We start from the raw sequence: 18,193 nt of genomic DNA, 5'->3' as shown, positions 1-18,193 counted from the left end.
AAACAAAACAAAACCTCCCAAGAAACAAGTGTAATCTTAAAGTTTCAACACAGGGTGAGGGGCCAGTGTTTTCTCCTGATCCAGTTGAGGCTGAATTACACATGTCCTTCAATGCCAGGCTGAGGGAGCCACCTCTACCCAACGGAGCATGCGGCCCCAGGCCCCTCATACACAGTATGCAGTGGTGCTGATGAGCTCTGAGTGGGGTATACAGGTAGGTATACAGTGACCTGCCCAAGGAGGCTCAGGTGTAAACCCAGGACACAAACCAGACCTGGGGAGCCCACCCCACATGGCACCAGGAGGTTTGCCCAAGTGAAGAAGATGGGGCCGGAACAGTGTCTGAATTAGAAGATGAGGCAGAAATGCCAGGGAGAGATGGGAGTGGGCACAAGACTGACCAGCCCGGTCTGGCTGAAGCAGATAGTAGGAGAAACGGGCAGAGCCAGAGCCCGAGCTCAGAAGTATTAATAGAAACTGCCTGGTTGCAGAGGGTGGGAATGCGAAGAGTCAATTAAGAAAGGGATAGGCACATGCTTGCTAATTGCTGAAGCGGGGGGATGGGCTCACAGAGGCAGCTTATCCTACTGTTTCTACTGAGGCATACATCTGAAATCATCTGTCGTAAAAAGCTCAAGAAAAAAAAAAGAAGGAAGGGCCAGGCAGCCCCCTAAATTCCCCCTTTTCTCATTTCAATGATTTCAGGCACATCTGCAGGAAATATACAACTAGAGGCCCAAATCACAGATAAGATGACAGGTGTCGGGGCTGCAAAGATGGAACAGCTCCTCCTCCTCTGCTGGGCAAAGCACTTCTTCCCAGGGAGTATTTCTAGCTGACCTCCCCCTTCCAATAGCATCCACCATCATCTATAGGCTGATGACCCCAAATCCCAACCTCCACCTCCCTGAAGCTCCAGACCCACAGAGAAGAGACCCACAACCTGGACTTGCCACCTTCCCCTAAAATGTGATCATTTATTTCACCCAGAAGGCGAGATACGGATGTGACTGGGTGAGAGAGGGGCTCCAGGTTCTGACTCTGAGAACCCTGCTTTCTCTGCAAGAGCCTTCTGGATAGGCATGGTGCTCAGCAAGCGCCCAGTGCAAAGCAGGACTCAGTAAGCATCGGCTGTCACTAAGACTACTGTTACTTGCATTCGTGTCAGTGTCAGTGTTCACCTCTGCAGGTTCCCCAAGCCAGAAAACCGGCAGCCGTCCAAGACTCCATCGTTGCACGGCCCCTCACACCTAGCCAGTCTCAAGTCCTGTACGTTCTACTCACTAAGTATCCACAGAACCATGCCGGCCTCTGTACCACACCGCCACAAGCTTGTGTCTGGCCTCACTGTGGCAGGTGACTCTGCTTCCAGGCCTGTTACCTTCCCTCTGCTGGTCATCTCCCCTCCAGGGTGATCTCCCTAAAATGAAAAGCTTATCAAGTCCCTCATTGATCAAAAGGCTTTCATGGCCCTCTGGTCCCCTGGTGAGCACCCTCTCACTTTGCTTTCCAAGGCTCAGCTCAGATGTCACTTTGTGCTCCAAATCCTCCCTGATCACAGTAAACAGGACTGACCGCTTCCACTCTGTGCCCCACTGACCTCATACAAACGTCTACAACAATAACAGTGCTGCCCAGACTGTCATAAAACACTCAATTTCCAGAAAACAAAACAAAAAGTATCAGAATACCAATGTAGATTGTCAAATTTTATTTTCTCAAGTAAGGACATCAAAAAAACAAAACAAGGGCTGGGTGCAGTGGCTCGCACCTGTAATCCCAACACTTTGAGAGGCTGAAGAGGGAGGATCATTTGAGGCCAGGGGTTTGGGACCAGACTGGGCAACATAACGAGACCCTTAAGCCTGGGCAACATAGTGAAACTGTCTCTCTCTACAAAAAAAATTAGAAATTAGCAGTGCATGGTGATGCACATCTGTAGTCCCAGCTACTTGGGAAGCTGAGGTGGGAGGATCATCTGAGTCTAGGAGTTGGGGGCTACAGTAAGCTATGATCACACTACTGCACTGCAACCTGGGGGATGAAGCAAGACACTGTCTCTAAAAAGAAAGAAAGAAGGAAATGAAATAAATAAATCAATAAACAAACCCTAATGTCTGCAATCACCACAATTTAATTATTTAAAGCACATGATAAGAAAGAAGGAAGAGGAGAGAAGGCAGGACACCATCTCAAAGTGAAGGGTTGTCTTTAAAATAACAAAGTTAGCTCTATGAAAAACTTATCCTTATTTTTCTCACGGCACCATGGTCTCTTGAAGCTCTGTCAAGGTCAGTATGGGCCAAGGACTGGTCATTGTGAACATTGCCTGGTTTGTTCCGGTCTCCTGCTGGAGGCTGTGAATGACTTTCAGGTGAGCACTGCCAGGCTGACCCCGGAGATGCAAGTGTGGGGCAGTAGATGTCAAGCCCCAGCTGCCTGCGATTGTCAAAGTCAAGTACAGCACAAACAACCTGACCACAGGGAAGACCCTTGGCTGAGTTGCTGAGTTGGTTTTAGAGATTTTACTTGAACAGCTCCTCTTTCATTTTTCATTATTATTATTATTTTTTGAGACAGAGTCTTGCTCCATCTCCCAGGCTGGAGTGTAGTGGTGTGATGACAGCTCACTGCAGCCTCAACCTCCCAGGCTCAAGCAGTCCTCCCTCCTCAGCCTCCTGAGTAGCTGGGACCACAGGCTTGCACCACTATGCTTGGTGAATTAAAAAAAAAATTTGGTGGTTGGGTGCGGTGGCTCAAACTTGTAATCCCAGCACTTTGGGAGGCCGAGGCAGGCAGATCACAAGGTCAGGAGTTCAAGACCAGTCTGGCCAACACAGTGAAACCTCATCTCTACTAAAAATACAGATATTAGCCAGGCGTGCTGGCAGGCACAGCTACTCAGGAGGCTAGGGCAGGAGAATCGCTTGAACCCGGGAGGCGGAGGTTGCAGTGAGCCGAGATCACACCACTGCACTCCATCCTGGATGACAGAGCAAGACTCCATCTCAAAAAAAAAAAAAATTGGAAAGGTCTCATTATGTTGCTTAGGCTGGTCTTGAACTTCTGAGCTCAAATAATCCTCCCTCCTTGACCTCCCAAAGCGCTGGGATTACAGGCATGAGCCACTGCACCCGGCCTACAACTCCTCTTTCTAATATCACTCAGGAAGCACAACCTGCAATAACAATGATCATCATAATCATAAAACAAACCTGCCCAAGCACTAGGGAACAATTCGAAATTGTTAATTGATTCAGTGGGAGAGGAGAAAACTGGAGGAAAGAGGACGGAAGTTCTCACAGAGATGCTCGGTTTCTTTTTTTAGCAAACCTCCTGGAACCTGCCACAGTCTTCCCCGAAATACCCAAACATTCACTGGATTCCACAAAGTGGGGCCATCGTCTGCAGTGGAGACTCCAGTGTACTACCGTCAGAAGCAGACGTGGGCTGGGTGCAGCTGTGTGGCCGCAGGCAAGTCTCTTTGCCTCTCTGGGCCTCCCAATCCTATCTATAAAGCGTAGTGATTCCTTATCGAGCTTAGGGAGGGATGGCAACACAGGACAACACTGGCTCTGAAAACTCAAGGACTGGGCCACCCCAAGGGACTGCTGCTAGTATTCTTGTTTTCACCAGGAAGACTGAATGCTCAGCAAGTTTGGACTAAGAGAGAAATGGGTTTCATGTAAATAAATACCCCGCTCTCTCTGCCCTGTCTCCTACAGAGCACCTCATTTCCTTTGCCAAGGCATTCCCTGTTTCAGAAGGATAAACAAGATCCCCGAAGGCTGGAAATTATTCTTCCAGCAACTTCCTCATTGCCCACTGCAACTAAGATCTGAGTAGACACTCTCAGGCTAAGGATTTGGTCTGGAACTTTTCCACTGTGTTTCCTCAATGGCCAAGGTTCATTCATGCTAGAGAGAGGAGGAATTTAATATCACTAATTACTTTTTAGGGAGCAGTTCCATCCTGGAAATTTTGAAATTGATTTCTTATCCAGTTTCCCCTTGGTTGATATTATTCTCTCAAGATGCTTACTGAGCCTTCCGACAACACTTCTTGTATTCTCCTTCATGTTCCAGCTCTACGTTCGCTTTTTATTGTCCTCCCTCAAGGGCGAGGATTACCTCTCTGATTTTTGCCTCCCTCCTTGGGCCTGGCACATGGGTGAGGCCCCACGAACGCGGTAGAAACAAAGACACGAAGATGTGATTTTTCCCTAAGCGTGCTTTCTGCAACTGCAGCTCACAAATCTCAAACGGTTCAAGATAAGAAACTGGCCCAAAGCTGATTAATTTTGCAAAACAGACCTTCCAGGGTAGCACACAAGATCTTCAGAAAGAATATTCTGGTTTTTCCTTCCCACTGAGAGCTTCAGGGACCGTAATTAGAGCAGCATGGAGCAACAGACTCCACTTTGGTTCACTAAACCCCAAGAACCTTCCTACCAACATAGACAAAAATAACGTTCCATTCCATCTGAAAATATCACCTAGAATTCAGATGTGTGCTCTCTCACTGTGTTCTGTGCATTTTTAAGTAGCTCTGTTTGGCTGGGTTTTGACAGCTGGAAGCTGAGGCTTGGAGACCCGCCCAGGCGCAGGGTGGTGCTTTTCAAAGATGCAGACCACTGCATCAGAACCACCTGGGGGCTTGTTAAAATGCCACTTCCCAAGCGCTATTCCAGACCTACCAAATCGGAATCTCTAGGGCTGCTCCATTTTTAATACACAGCCCCGACGATCCGGGTACGCACTAAAGTTTGAGATACCAGCTCATTTTCCTGCTAAGGAGCTTTGCTTATTCCCCCACCCAACCTCCCACACACATCCATTTTCCCGGCTTTACTGAGCAACTGTTTCTGCAGGACAGGACATCCATGCAGCTCTATGGAGTCACAGACTGCAGGTTCACAGAAGTTCTCAGTGTCTTGGTCTCTGCTCCAACATTCCCCTCACCCTTCCTGAAATAGCCACCAGCCACCCTTAGGGCTCCTAATGTTTACTTTTGTTCCAGAAGATTGTGTTTTCATGCTTTCCCCTTCTACCCATAACATGCAGAAGGCTGGGCAGAGTAGGGCTTCACAAATTGCTTACTGATTGACCAACACCTGCATGAACTGGAACGCTTATTCGAAGATTGTTCCTTACAGATGCATTTTTTTTTTTAATGCTGGTCGGATGCTCATACTAATGACAACAACAATGGTAATCATAATCATCATAATGCTGGTGACAAAGATCTTTATATAAGGCCCTTTCCAGGTTACAAAGATGCATCACACGTTTTCCCCTTGACAGTCATCTGTAACACTCAACAACCATTATCACACCCACTTTCCAAATGGCAAACTGAGGCTCAGAGAGATGAAGTGGCTTTCCTGAGGACTCACAAGTAGTTGCTTACGGGGCTGGGACACCAATCTAGACCTCTCAACTCCCAGGCGTTAATCATTCTTTCCCTGATCCAGTAAATAATGACTGAGCCCCCATGATATGCCACTCACCACACCAGAGCGAAGGACCAAGAGCCAAGGCTGACGTGGTCCCTGCCCTTCTGGTCTCCCAGCCACATTGCTCCTAATGACATGGAAGGTGTCGTCAGCCCGGAGACAAGATAGGTACATGGCAAGGCAACAAGGCGTAACAGAACAAGTCAGGGCATGCCCATGAGGTGAAACCAGGGCAGCAGTGCCCCTCTCCTTCTGTTGAGGCCTCCACAGGGATGTGCAGTGCAATGGAGCAGCCAGGCTGCCATCCCCAGGTTAGGTATCCAGCTGCACCTGCCCTGCCGGTCTCAGGTGCTGTGAGCCCCAGAGCTTGGAGGCAACAGGGGGAGCACAGCTCTCAGCATAATCGGGGGGATTTTTCAGAAAGGGTAGAGCGAGGTGGCCTTGGTACAATCTTCCATTTCCCAGGACCATGCTGCAGATCTGCAGAGGGCCACTCGCCACCCTGAGGCTAAGCTTGCATATACATCTCGGGCTATGGACACTCACCTGCCTTAGGGAGCTGCTGTGATGCCCACATGAATGTGAGGGGGAACCCACAAGCCCAGCTTCAGGTCAGCCATCACCGTGATTCCTCAGGGGCCCAAAATCTTCTGCTTTTCTTAATGGATCTTCTAAGGGTCTGGAGATTGCTGCTGCCATTTGGGGCTATGGCAAGGAGTGCCTCTAGGATGCCCTGCCACCTTCAAATCTTTCTTTAACTGAGGCTTCAAACTGCACGACATAAGCAGACTGGCCATGAGACCCTGGCACAACACTTAACCTCGTAGCTTCCCATTTCTTCACCTGTAATTGGGGATAATGGAACTGTTCTCCTAGAGTTCACGTGAGGATTCAAAGGGTAAATACACACAAACTGCTTGGAATAATGCCTGGCACATCAGAAGCACTATTGTGTCTATTATCATTTTTTTATGATCACTCTCCTTTTTTAAAAAAGTGCAAACAGTGCGAGATCCACTGCAGCTGAGAGGAGCGTCAACAGCAGCACCACGGGAGCTCAGACTGATCCACATGAACTCCTCGGCGTTCAGACCTAAGGCTCATCTTCTTCCCGCTCACCCGCGGCTCTGCAGGTGTCCAAACCCTGCTGGCGCCACACCGTTCGGTAGCTCAACAGAAGACCCTTGAAGGCTATGTGGGATTCGCCAATCTCCCAAATCAAGTATACAGAAAATCAGTGAAGAGAGGTTTTGAATTCACACTTATGGTAGTGAGCAGAACAATGCAAAGTTTTAATCAAAGAAGGTGGTGTTCAGTCGCTGCTCACAGTGGTTGATAATCTAGGATTTGGAGATGCAGTGGATAATAGTAATTGCTGGCAGCCTGTTATCGACTACATTGATAGTACATTTGAGGACTACCTAAATGCAGAATCGTGAGTGGACAGACATCAGATGCCTGATAACAGGGCCCAGCGTTTATACTTCATTGCTCCTTCAGGACATGGACTTAAACCATTGGATATTGTGTTTATGAAGCATTTGCATGAAAAAGTGACTATCATCTACTTATTGCCGAAGCAGACACACTCACACCAGAGGAATGCCAACAGTTTAAAAAACAGATAATGAAAGAAATCCAAGAACATAAAAGTAAAATATATGAATTTCCAGAAACAGATGATGAAGAAGAAAATAAACTTGTTAAAAACATAAAGGACCGTTTACCTCTTGCTGTGGTCAGTAGTAATACTATCATTGAAATTAATAGCAAAAGGGTCAGAGGAAAGCAGTATCCTTGGGGTGTCGCTGAAGTTGAAAATGGTGAACACTGTGATTTTACAATTCTAAGAGATACACTGATAAGAACACATGTAGGACTTGAAAGATGTACTAAGAACGTCTACTATGAGAACTACAGAAGCCGAAAACTGGCAGCTGTGACTTATAGTGGAGTTGATAACAACAAGAATAAGGGGCAGCTGACTAAGAGCTCTCTGGCAACGGAGGAAGAAAGAAGGGAGCATGTAGCTAAAATGAAAAAGATGGAGATGGAGATGGAGCCGGTGTTTGAGATGAAGGTCAAAGAAAAAGTTCAAAAACTGAAGGACTCTGAAGCTGAGCTCCAGCGGCGCGATGAGCAAATGACAAAGAATTTGGAAGCACAGCACAAAGAATTAGAGGAAAAACGTCCTGAGTTTGAGGACGAGAAAGCAAACTGGGAAGCTCAACAACGTGTTTTAGAACAACAGAACTCTTCAAGAACCTTGGAGAAAAACAAGAAGAAAGGGAAGATCTTTTACACTCTCTATTGACCACCAGTTATGTATTAGTTGCCAATATGCCAGCTTGGACATCAGTGTTTGTCGGATCTGTTTGACCAATCTGCACCAGTTTTACCCATAATGGTGGATTTAACATCATGACAAAGATTATTTTTGTTGTTATTGTTCTTGATGGAGATTAAGGTCCCTTGAATTGTCTAGGGTGTTGTGTACTTAGAAAGTAACAACGCTAAGTACCTTGCCTACATTTTCTTTTTCTTCTTTTATTAAATGGGTATCTTCAGTTTAATGCAAGGGAACATTTTGCTTTTCGGTACAATCATGTTCTGTTGGTTTGATTGTTTACAGGATATTCCAAAATAAAAGGACCCTGGAAAGTTTTCACTGAGAAGACATTGCCATCATGTGCTGCAAACTAAGCTTCTCTATCATTTTTATAATCCAAAGGTTCCATTCAATGCAGTATATACAATCATGTAATTTAGTCTAACACAGTTGACCCTATTTTTTGACACTTTGTTTAAAAATACACGTGGAAAAAAAAACCCTATATGCTTCCAGCGCACCTAGAGCAGTTTTACAACAACTGATTTTTGTTTGCTTTGGATGCTTTAAATATATATTATTCTCATTCAGTGCCCTCTTTAGCCAGAATCTCATTACTGCTTCATTTTTGTAACAACGGTTAATTTAGATATTTTCCATATATTGGCCCTGCTAAAATAGAATCTAGCATCTTTCATATAATAGGAACCAACAAGAAAACTTTCCTTTAACTCCCTTTTCACACTTTATGGTAAGCAGCAGGGGGGAAAATGCATTTACAGATCATTTCTAGGCAAAATTGTGACGCTAATTATCAACCTGTTTCTACCTACATGCAATCTCTTTATTTCACTAGAAATGGGAATTGTGACCTCTTGAAGAGAAAAAAGTCACCATTCTGCATTTAGCTGTATTCATATATTGCATTTCTGTATTTTTTGTTTGTATTGTAAAATATTCACATAATAAATCATGTTGTGATGTAAAAAAAAAGGTACAAACAACATGCATCAGTGGAGAATCTCTGCAACTGACATAGAAAGCTTTCCGATAAAACCACGGTTCTATCTCTCACAGACTGACATCCAGACAGTCTGAATTCTGCCCCCACAGCCTGCCAAGGGCTCCAGAGCCTGCTGCCCAGACTCAGCTCCAGCGCCCCTGTCACCCACCTCAGGTGCCCTACATCACAGTCATCTTGCAGCTGGCATTTCTCAAGCAGAATATATCTGTTCCCACTTCTGTGCCTTTGCTCCTCACCTCCCCTCAGTTTCTGGCACCTTGAATGCCCTTTCCCTTCCATCTATGAAATCCAAAGCCTGCTCATATTTCAAATGAACATGGGGGAGGAGTGGGAATGGTTTCCTGACATTTCATAGGGTGATTTTTCCACATAACAGAGCACCTAACCACTCCTAGCTATAATCCATCAGGGTGGGCTGAGCCCTAAGCCCTAATCCCTAAGGAAGGAGTAGCAAGACTGGTTGAAGGGCAGGGCTCCAAGGTGGGTTTTTGGCAATGAGCAGGGCGTGGTACAGGGGAGATGGTGCTGAAGGCCTCCTGCTTTCAGCCCCCTCAGAAGGATGGGGCTGCTGGGAGTGGCCTGGGGCAGAGCTGGGCTCCAGGCTCCTGGGTGCCAGTAGCAGTGCCCTTACGTCCTCAAAGTCACTGTGATGCCCCCTCTCCTACCCTACTCAGTCTGTGCAGATAGTGAGGGCTCCAAACCCAGCCTCAGGGCCAGGAGACTGGACAGTGGGGCTAGTGGTTCTGAAGAGGGCTTGCCATCACAGCACTGGGAGGCTGTTTTCACAAGCCAAAAGCACAGAGGGGCCATGGGCAAGGTCAGAAACCCAGACACGGAGGCTGTACTTGGCAATGAAGGGGACATAGAAGCATGTGGATGTCAGGGGCTGTGGCTCACCATGCCCCAAACCAAACTCCTGTCCTCCCTGTACCCTGCTCCCAGATGCCTCATTTCAGTGAACAGCGCCCATCCTCCATCCACCCGGCCTGGGGAGGCAGTGCAGCCTGCCAAGGCCTCCAGAGCCTGCTGCCTGGACTCAACTCCCAGCTGGTGGCTTCCTGGTGGCATGACAGTGGGCCCATTTAACCTCTCTGAGCCTCAGTTTCCTGCCTATAAAGAGAGGACGACAATAGTGCCTACCTCATGAGGTTTAAAATGAGTGAAGCCATCTGGAGCAGTCAGGACACAGAGCCTGGACCACAGCCTGAACCATGTAAGGGCTCACTTCTATAGTCAGGTCCTCAGCGCTGTCCTGGCTGAACGGCAGCCTGCAAAAATATGCATCCATGCCCTAACTCCTGGAACTGTGAATGCTGCCTTATATGGTAAAAGAGGGAATATTACCTTACATGGCAAAAATGTGATTTAGTGAAGGCTTTGGAGAGGAAGAGCTTACCCTGTAATACCCAGGTAGGCTATAGATCTCATGAGTGAGGCAGAAAAAGACCAGACAGACAGAGGAGAGGAGATGATGTGGCCAGGGAGGCAGAGACTGGAACCATGCAGACACGAGCCAGGGAATTCCAACAGTCACCAAAAGATGGGAGAGGCACAGAAAAACTGATGTTCCCCCAGGGCCTCCAGAGAGAGCCTAACCCTGCCAAGACCTTCATTTCAGACTTCTGGCCTCCAGGACTGTGAGAGGGAAAAACGTGTGCTGTTTTCAGCTACCCTGTTTGTGGCCACTTGTTCTGGCAGCCACAGGAAGCAAATACAAGGTGCCTCCTTAATCCCAGTTACTCGGGAGGCTGAGGCAGGAGAACTGCTTGAGCAGGAGGGGCAAAGACTGCAGTGAGCAGAGATCACGCCATTGCACTCCAGCCTGGGGACAGAGCAAAACTCCATCTCAGAACAAACAAACAAGGGCCTCCTTGACATCACTCTCTCCCACCTTCCACTGCTTTCTCAAGTCTCCTTCTGTCCAGGGAGGCCATTTCTCCCCACTGCCTCCAGCACCACCATCCTGTCCTCTCCCAACTAGGCTACTTCCACCCGGCAATGGGCTCCTCGGTCCCCAACGCCAGCCAGAGATAAAGACTGGGAAAAAGATCAGTGCTGCCCACTCCCCTTGCCTCCCGCCCTGGAAGGCTCTATGTGGCATGGCTGCTGCCACTTCCTCTGCCCACCTTGTCCCTTGCTCACCCCGGTGCCTTAGGCCTCAGCCACAGTCCCTTGTAGTTGCCATGTTTCCTTCAGCCATGGAGCCACCACACTTACTGTCACCCCATCCCATCCCTGCCCTACCTATTTCCTACATGAGCTTTCCCAGCAATGAAAACTGCTATGGATTCCTTCATCACATCCCAAGTGCACCCGAGGCAAGCAGGCAAGTGAGAAAGAAAGAAAGGAAGGAAGGAAGGAAGGAAAGGAGAGGAGAGAAGAGGAGAGGAAAGGAAAAGAAGGAAGGAAGGAAACAAAGAAAGAAAGAAAGAGAAAGAAAAGAAGGAAATGGGAAGATTCATATATCCCAGGCATAGCTAACGGGACAAGGTAAGTAAACCGAAGCCACAGGCTACCTGCTGACCCGTAACCGTGCAGGCCAAGGAACAATCAGCTAGCAACAAAGAGATTTTTCTCTCTTGAGAGTCTGGATTTGGAAATGTTAAGAAAATGAGAAAGTGCTCTTCAGAGTGCACATCACATTCTTAGGAAAGCCTTCCCAGTTCTGGGGAGGTTCCCCAGCCACGCACGTTCCCACCACCATGTATCTCGCCCTCGTGGCTGTGGTCCTGCCTCACTAGACCCCACATTCCGTGGCAGCCTTGCTCAGCACTGCATCCCTGGTGTACCCACGGAGTGAATGAATGGATGGCAAGTGACCGTGGAGCCATGTGAGTCCATCTCTCAACGTAGCTGGAGGCTACACCAGAATGACTCATTCCAGAATGAAGGAGGTGGAGAACGGGCCTGCTAAGTTTCTGGTTGGTCTATCCAAACCCATCTTCGAGGCTCTATCTCGGCCCTGCCCAGGAAGAGAGAAGGGACCACCTGCAGAGTGTCCCCAGAGTCAGCCAGTCTGGAGAGAGGACAGCCAATTATATCGCACGAGTTTTGGCTGCAGAGCCTGTAGCTGTCCAGCCAGGAGAAGGGCCCCCTCAGGTCCAGCATGGCCTGCACTGCTCTGATGGGCTCTCAGAAGCAGAGAGCACAGATGCAGTCTGTTTGGTTCCAGAGGAAAGGACCAGAACTAGGATATGGGGGTTGGGGTAGAAAGCTACAGGGAGGCAGGCACCAGCTGGAGAAAAACGACACTTTTTTCAAAGCCTGGGCTATGCTTGGATGGGATGGAAAGGTGGCCAGTCAGCCAGCCCTGGAGCCATCCAGGTGTTAGATGCCCACCTGTGGGACAGGTTCTGGAGGGATTCAAGCACCAGAGGGCCCCTGCTAACCCAGAGAGTCTGAGCTTTTGTTCTCACTATCACAGTTATGTACATTCTAATGTGGCTGTCACAGCCTCATCTGTTTCCCGGAGAATGTGACAAGCACTGTTTTATGAAGAAAGTAAACAAAAGAATCCCAGCCAAGGTGGTATCACAAATTAAATTCACATTTTGAGGTCTCCTCCTCCTTGCTGTAACAAAACACAGCAATGATAGCTGAAGTACAAAAATAGAAAATTTAAAGACATAGCATTACTCAAAAATAAAATTCTCAGGGGGAAAAAACCCACAACATGGTAAGTGGAGATGAGGCTGCAGACTTGATGGGCTGTGGGTGCAATACAGACAGAGGTGCCTGTCACTGAGAATTCTCTGAGGTAACAGAGACTCATAGCACCCCCGGTAAAGGTGGGGGCCAGAGCCACAATCAATGCAAAAGCGGACTAGAGTCAAGCTCACTGTTTGAAGCAAAGGGCTGGAGCAGAGCAGGTAGAGAATGGCTTCCTCTGCTCTAGAGGAAATCTGGGACTAAGTTCTACCAACTGCTACCTGCTGTCTCAGCCCACAGGAAGTTGCATGCTCTGGATGGGAGGACAAAGTGGAAAACAGTGACAGATGGGAGGTAAACATGGCCCTAGTTATTCACCCCTTCCTACACCCATGCCCTTTGGAATGACTTCAAAGCTCCTCCCACCAAAACATGGAGTTGGCATGCATGACCAGCTCACGCCTGTAATTCCAACAACTTGGGAGGCTGAGGTGGGAAGATCGCTTGAAGCCATGAGTTCAAGACCAGCCTGGGCAACATAATGAGACCCAATCTCTGCAAACATTTTAAAAAATTAGCCAGGCATGGTGGTACACACCTGTAGTCCCAGCTAATCAGGAGGCTGAGACACAAGAATCGCTTGAGCCCAGTAGATTGAGGTTACAGTGAGCCATGATTGCACCACTGCAATCCAGACTGGGTGACAGAGCAAGATCCTGTCTCAGGGGCATAAAAAGTGGGGAGGCGGGCATGGTGGCTCATGCCCATAATCCCAGCACTTTGGGAGGCCGAGGCGGGTGGATCACGAGGTCAAGAGATCGAGACCATCCTGGTCAACATGGTGAAACCCCGTCTCTACTAATACAAAAAAAAAAAAATTAGCTGGGCACGGTGGCGCGTGCCTGTAATCCCAGCTACTCAGGAGGCTGAGGCAGGAGAATTGCCTGAACCCAGGAGGCGGAGGTTGCGGTGAGCCGAGATCGCGCCATTGCGCTCCAGCCTGGGTATCAAGAGCGAAACTCCGTCTCAAAAAAAAAAAAAAAAAAAAAAAAGGATAGAGTTTACCTTTTTACCTCTTGAATCTGGGCTGGCCTTGTGACTTAATGAGGCCAAAAGAGTATGATAAAAGGGAGAGGAAGCCTGTTCCAGCCATAAGCCTCAAGAGTTACCGGAAAAAGGCAGTTTCTAAGGAGTCAATAACTGGATGGACAGCAGACATCTCTTCAGCAACAAGAGACCCAAAAGACAAATTCCGAAGGGAAAGAACCGCATGCCTGCGATTCTGAATTCTGCTAAAGCAGTATTCAAAAGTGAGAGGAAATAGAGACATTTTAAGACACCCAGATAATAAGAGCGTTGACCATCCTTAGCACTCACCACATGCGCTGAACACAACTTGAGAATGAACTCAGCTAGAAGAAAAGGGAATGGGGTGCAAAATACAGTGGCGAGCAAAAGCGTTAGGGAAATGTGTTGGCCAAGTTAATGAACTACTAACTATAACACAAAAATAGTAACTAACATTTTTGGAACCGAAATTCTAGGAAGCGATGATAGAACAGGTATTAGTGGATTGTGAGGCATGGTTACAATTCTCATCCGATTCGGTAAAGGAGAATGAGATTGAATAGCATTGGATTTGAGTAGAAAAAAAGAAATATAATGTAAAATGTATGCTAAAGTGTTAAGGGTATAACCACATCAGCAGAGGAAAAAAGGGGAGTGACAGAAGGAACACCCAAAATAAGAGGGTAGAAATAGATCATTAATCATAATAAATACAAACCAATTAAAAGACAAACTAGGCCAGGCACGGTGGCTCACACCTGTAATCCCAACACATTGGAAGGCCAAGGACGGTCGGATCACCTGACATCAGAATTTTGAGACCGCCTGGCCAACACGGTGAAACCCCACCTCTACTAATAACACAAAAATCAGCTGGGCGTGGTGGCGCACACCTGTAAATCTCAGCTACTCGGGAAGCTGAGGCAAAAGAATTGCTTGAACATGGGAGGTGGCGGTTGCAGTGAGCAGAGATCATGCCACTACACTCCAGCCTGGGCAACAGAGTGAAACAGTATCTCAATCAATCAAGAAAATAAAGTGAGTAACACAAAATGGGCTATAGAATGTTATATATAGTATGATGTTTATATAAAGCTTAAAAATACGATAGTTTATGGACATGTACATCCGCAGTAAAATATAACAATAGAGATGGGAAAGCTACAGGGAGCTTCTAAATAGCTGTTGTTTCCGTGGAGGGAAGAAGCGGGGAAATGGGAATGGAGAAGGGTAACTGCATTTGCAGTGTCTTTGTTTTTATAAAATGAGATCTGGAGGGAAAATATTAACATTTTTCATGTCTGAGTTGTAGGTATGACTACATAGTGGCTATATTGGGGGGTTCTTCTCCAGTATGTAGGAAACACAGTCATCCCTCAGTACCTGGTTCCAGGACCCCCCTTAGATACCATATACTTTAAATCTTCTCCAGATTACTTAATGCAATATAAATACTATGTAAAAAGTTGCCATACTGTATGGTTTTTCACATTTGTATTATTTTCATTGTTGTAATGTTATTTTTTAGTTTTTAATTTTTTCAAGTATTTTCTATCTGCGTTTTGTTGAATCCACAGATGTGAAACCCATGGATGTGGAGAGCCAACTGTATTTTGTGATACATTTTAAAGTTGGAAGGAAGAGTGAAAGAAGTAAGGAAGGCGAAAAGGGAGGGAGGGAAGGAGGATTAACCACACTTTTTATTTTCTGTATTCTGAGACTTTGACATCTAGGGTCCTTGCTGACCCTGGAGGAACTGCCTTCAGCCAATTCCTAGAGATAGTAAACAACTCACCCATGCTGGTGAGTCTTTCATATGCAAACCAAGCAATCCAGAACCTCCACCCAGCCACCTCATTTATCAGGCCATTCTTACTCTGGGCCACTAGCCACCTGCCCTAATCACCCCAGGGCCAGGTCACCGGACAACCAGAAACAGCCATGCCCAGAGCCCACTGAATTATTCAAGCTGCAGAGCCTAATCCTAAAGCTGCTTACCCTGCCTCTCCCATGCCTTTTGTGGAAGCCACAGTGAAGGCTTATGCCCACAGGTTCCTGCCTCCCTCCCTCTGACCCTGGGTCATTCTTCCTGCTTCCAGGGGTCTGTGTGTAAAAACTTCCTCCTTCATGCCAGGCGTTTCTGTGTCTGTGTGTCTTGTTACACCTGATTAAAACAAACCAAGGCATCCTAAAAACAAGGAGCGGAGGGAAGAGGAAGAGGGAGGGAGGAAGGAAGGAAGAGAGGGAGGGAGGAAGGGAGAAAGGGAAGGAGGAGGGAGGGAGGAAGACAGACATACGTGAAGATCAACCCTATAGAACTTGACCACAAATGAAGACTGTAAGCTCAATTCATTCAGGAGCTGGCTCTTTTTAACACAGGTCTTAGTGATGCTATTGTCCAGAAACAGACTTTCGGGGTATATTAGCCTTCCCTCTGCCCGTTGTTCTCTCAACCTGCAACAGCTTCTGTGTCCTGCAGCCTTTTCAGTCAAAATTCTTCACCTCCCTCTATTCAGCTGATACACCATTCTGATAGATCCTTCCATGAGAATAAATGCCCCCACCCAGGAACAACCCCAGGTCAGCCTTGGGTTGGCTGGTCACCTCTGCCTCTTGCATTAGATGGGTTCCTGAGGCAGGGATGCTGCCGAGCTCACCCTGAATCACCAGCCCCCAGCAGGACTCGGGACACACCGTCAATGCAGATGGTCTGGATGGCCCAGTGTAGACCCCAGAGGCACAGTCCTCCTGGTGTGAGATTTACTGAGGAAACAAGCAAGGACCACAAGCCCATCTCGGCACAGTAACAGGTGGCATTCACAGCGGACCGGTAAAAAGGCATCAGCTGTTCCACGGAGGTAGGGTTCTACATAATAAAGTGTATATCATTAAGTGCTCCAATGTAAGTCGTGTTTGATAGACGAATCTTTAAAATGCAATTTAGACACGGCTGCAGGTTTTAGACATGCCCTTATTGTTCAAAATTATTTCTCCCCGCCACCCCAGGACGTTTTGAAATTGCTGAGGTAACAAGTGCTTGTGGGAGAGTCCAACAATACAGTCAGGATAAAGTGGGAGGCGCCAAACTGCTCGCGCTTCCCCTGCCTCCAATCTCACCCTCCAGGAATCATCAGTGTCGACTCCCTGCTCTCCTAAACAAATGGGGCTGTGCACAGTCCAGATCCTTTCTTTCAGGCCACTCCGTGTGTGCCCAGAACTGTGCTGGACCCCTTGATACATATAATTTCACCCTCTAAACAGCTCTGTGTGGGAGGGAGGGTCATTGCTCCCGGAACAAAAGCCACAGTCTGGAGTGTGGCTCCGGAGCCCGACGGCCTGCCTCTCAATGCCGGCTCTGTCATCTGTGAACCAGGTGAGCTTGCGCAGGGTTGCACCTGTTTTGCCTCAACTGCTTAGTGCTAATAACTAGTGCTTCCTTCACAGTAAACTGTGAGAATTAAATTCACACATGTAAAGAACTAAGAACAGTGTCCGTCCGACACATAGAAACCGGATAAATTACTATTTCCTTCTTATAGATAAGGAAACTGAGATTCAGAGAGGTTAAGCTTACCGAATCCCACCGATGGTTATGAATTTCAAGACATGGACCTGCCAGGAACACATGTGGCCCCCGGGGAAGGTACAGGGTATGGGGTGTTACACTGTCCTCCATCCTAATTTCCCAACATACTTCTCAAATCCTCGGGGTTTTTGTTTGACATTTCTCCCCTCTCTCATTCTCCAGGTCGGGCAGTAAGCTGCCATTTCTTGCTGCTGGCTATCAACCCCACACCCATTCCTAATCGGCTGCCTTGCTGTAGACTGGAACCCAAAGATAACACAACTGGTGAGAAAAGTGCACAACACAAGTGCAGCTAGGAGCTGAGAGAAGCCCGAAGCAGAGCTCCCAGACATAAATCGAATGAGCCTTAAGAAAAGTTGGCCGGGCACCGTGGCTCACACCTGTACTCCCAGCACTTTGGGAGGCCAAGGTGGGCAGATCATTTGAGGTCAGGAGTTCAAGACCAGTCTGGCCAATATGGTGAAATCTCTTTTCTACTAAAAATACAAAAATTAGCTGGGCATGGTGGCACCTGCCTGTAATCCCTGCTACTCAGGAGGCTGAGGCAGGAGAATCGCTTGAACCCAGGAGGTGGAGGTTGCAGTAAGCCAAGATTGCCTCACTGCACTCCAGCCTGAGCGACAGTGAGACTGCTTCTCAAAAAAAAAAAAGAAAGAAAAGCCTTCTACTTCAGCAGTTTAGAGACCTGCAGAGTCAGCTCGGTTCTGGCTAGATAAAGTGGCTGGATCTGTGTTCTCTGGATTAAGTGAGGTACTGATGTATGAATATATTTTCCACATTTTAAAACTAAAGTTTCTGATTTAGGCATGTTAATTTCTCTGCCCTCAAAATGCAGAACTATGCATTGCAATCCCTTGGACTGTGTATTTCACTTTAAATATCTGCATTCCCGGCTTCCCCAGGTACTGCATGTCAGTTCTAACCACTCTCTCCATTCACATTCTGACGGTGTAAATGAGACCTAGAATTTTCCTAGGTGCCTGCCGCGTTGCATTTAAATAACTTCCCAACCCACCATGATAAATTCTCTTTATGATAGATGATCGCAAGTTTCTGTCAGATGTGTGTGTGAATGAATGCTAA

General features: G+C 47.4%; 1 protein-coding gene and 1 pseudogene across 1 annotated transcript in view; one reads left to right on the top strand and one right to left on the bottom strand.

Annotated features, from left to right (window-relative positions):
• Window positions 1-18,193, bottom strand: part of GABBR2 (gamma-aminobutyric acid type B receptor subunit 2) — a 425,235-nt gene that overhangs the window by 316,702 nt on the left and 90,340 nt on the right. The window lies entirely within an intron of this gene.
• On the top strand, window positions 149-7,803 carry LOC105733356 (septin-7-like; annotated as a pseudogene).

This window comes from Aotus nancymaae, unplaced genomic scaffold (assembly GCF_030222135.1).
Source record: "Aotus nancymaae isolate 86718 unplaced genomic scaffold, 86718_ANA_hifiasm-v0.15.2.pri h1tg000003l, whole genome shotgun sequence".
Classification (NCBI taxonomy): Eukaryota; Metazoa; Chordata; class Mammalia; order Primates; family Aotidae; genus Aotus; species Aotus nancymaae.
Note: the sequence above shows the minus strand (reverse complement) of the source record. Positions and strands in the feature narration are given on the sequence as shown.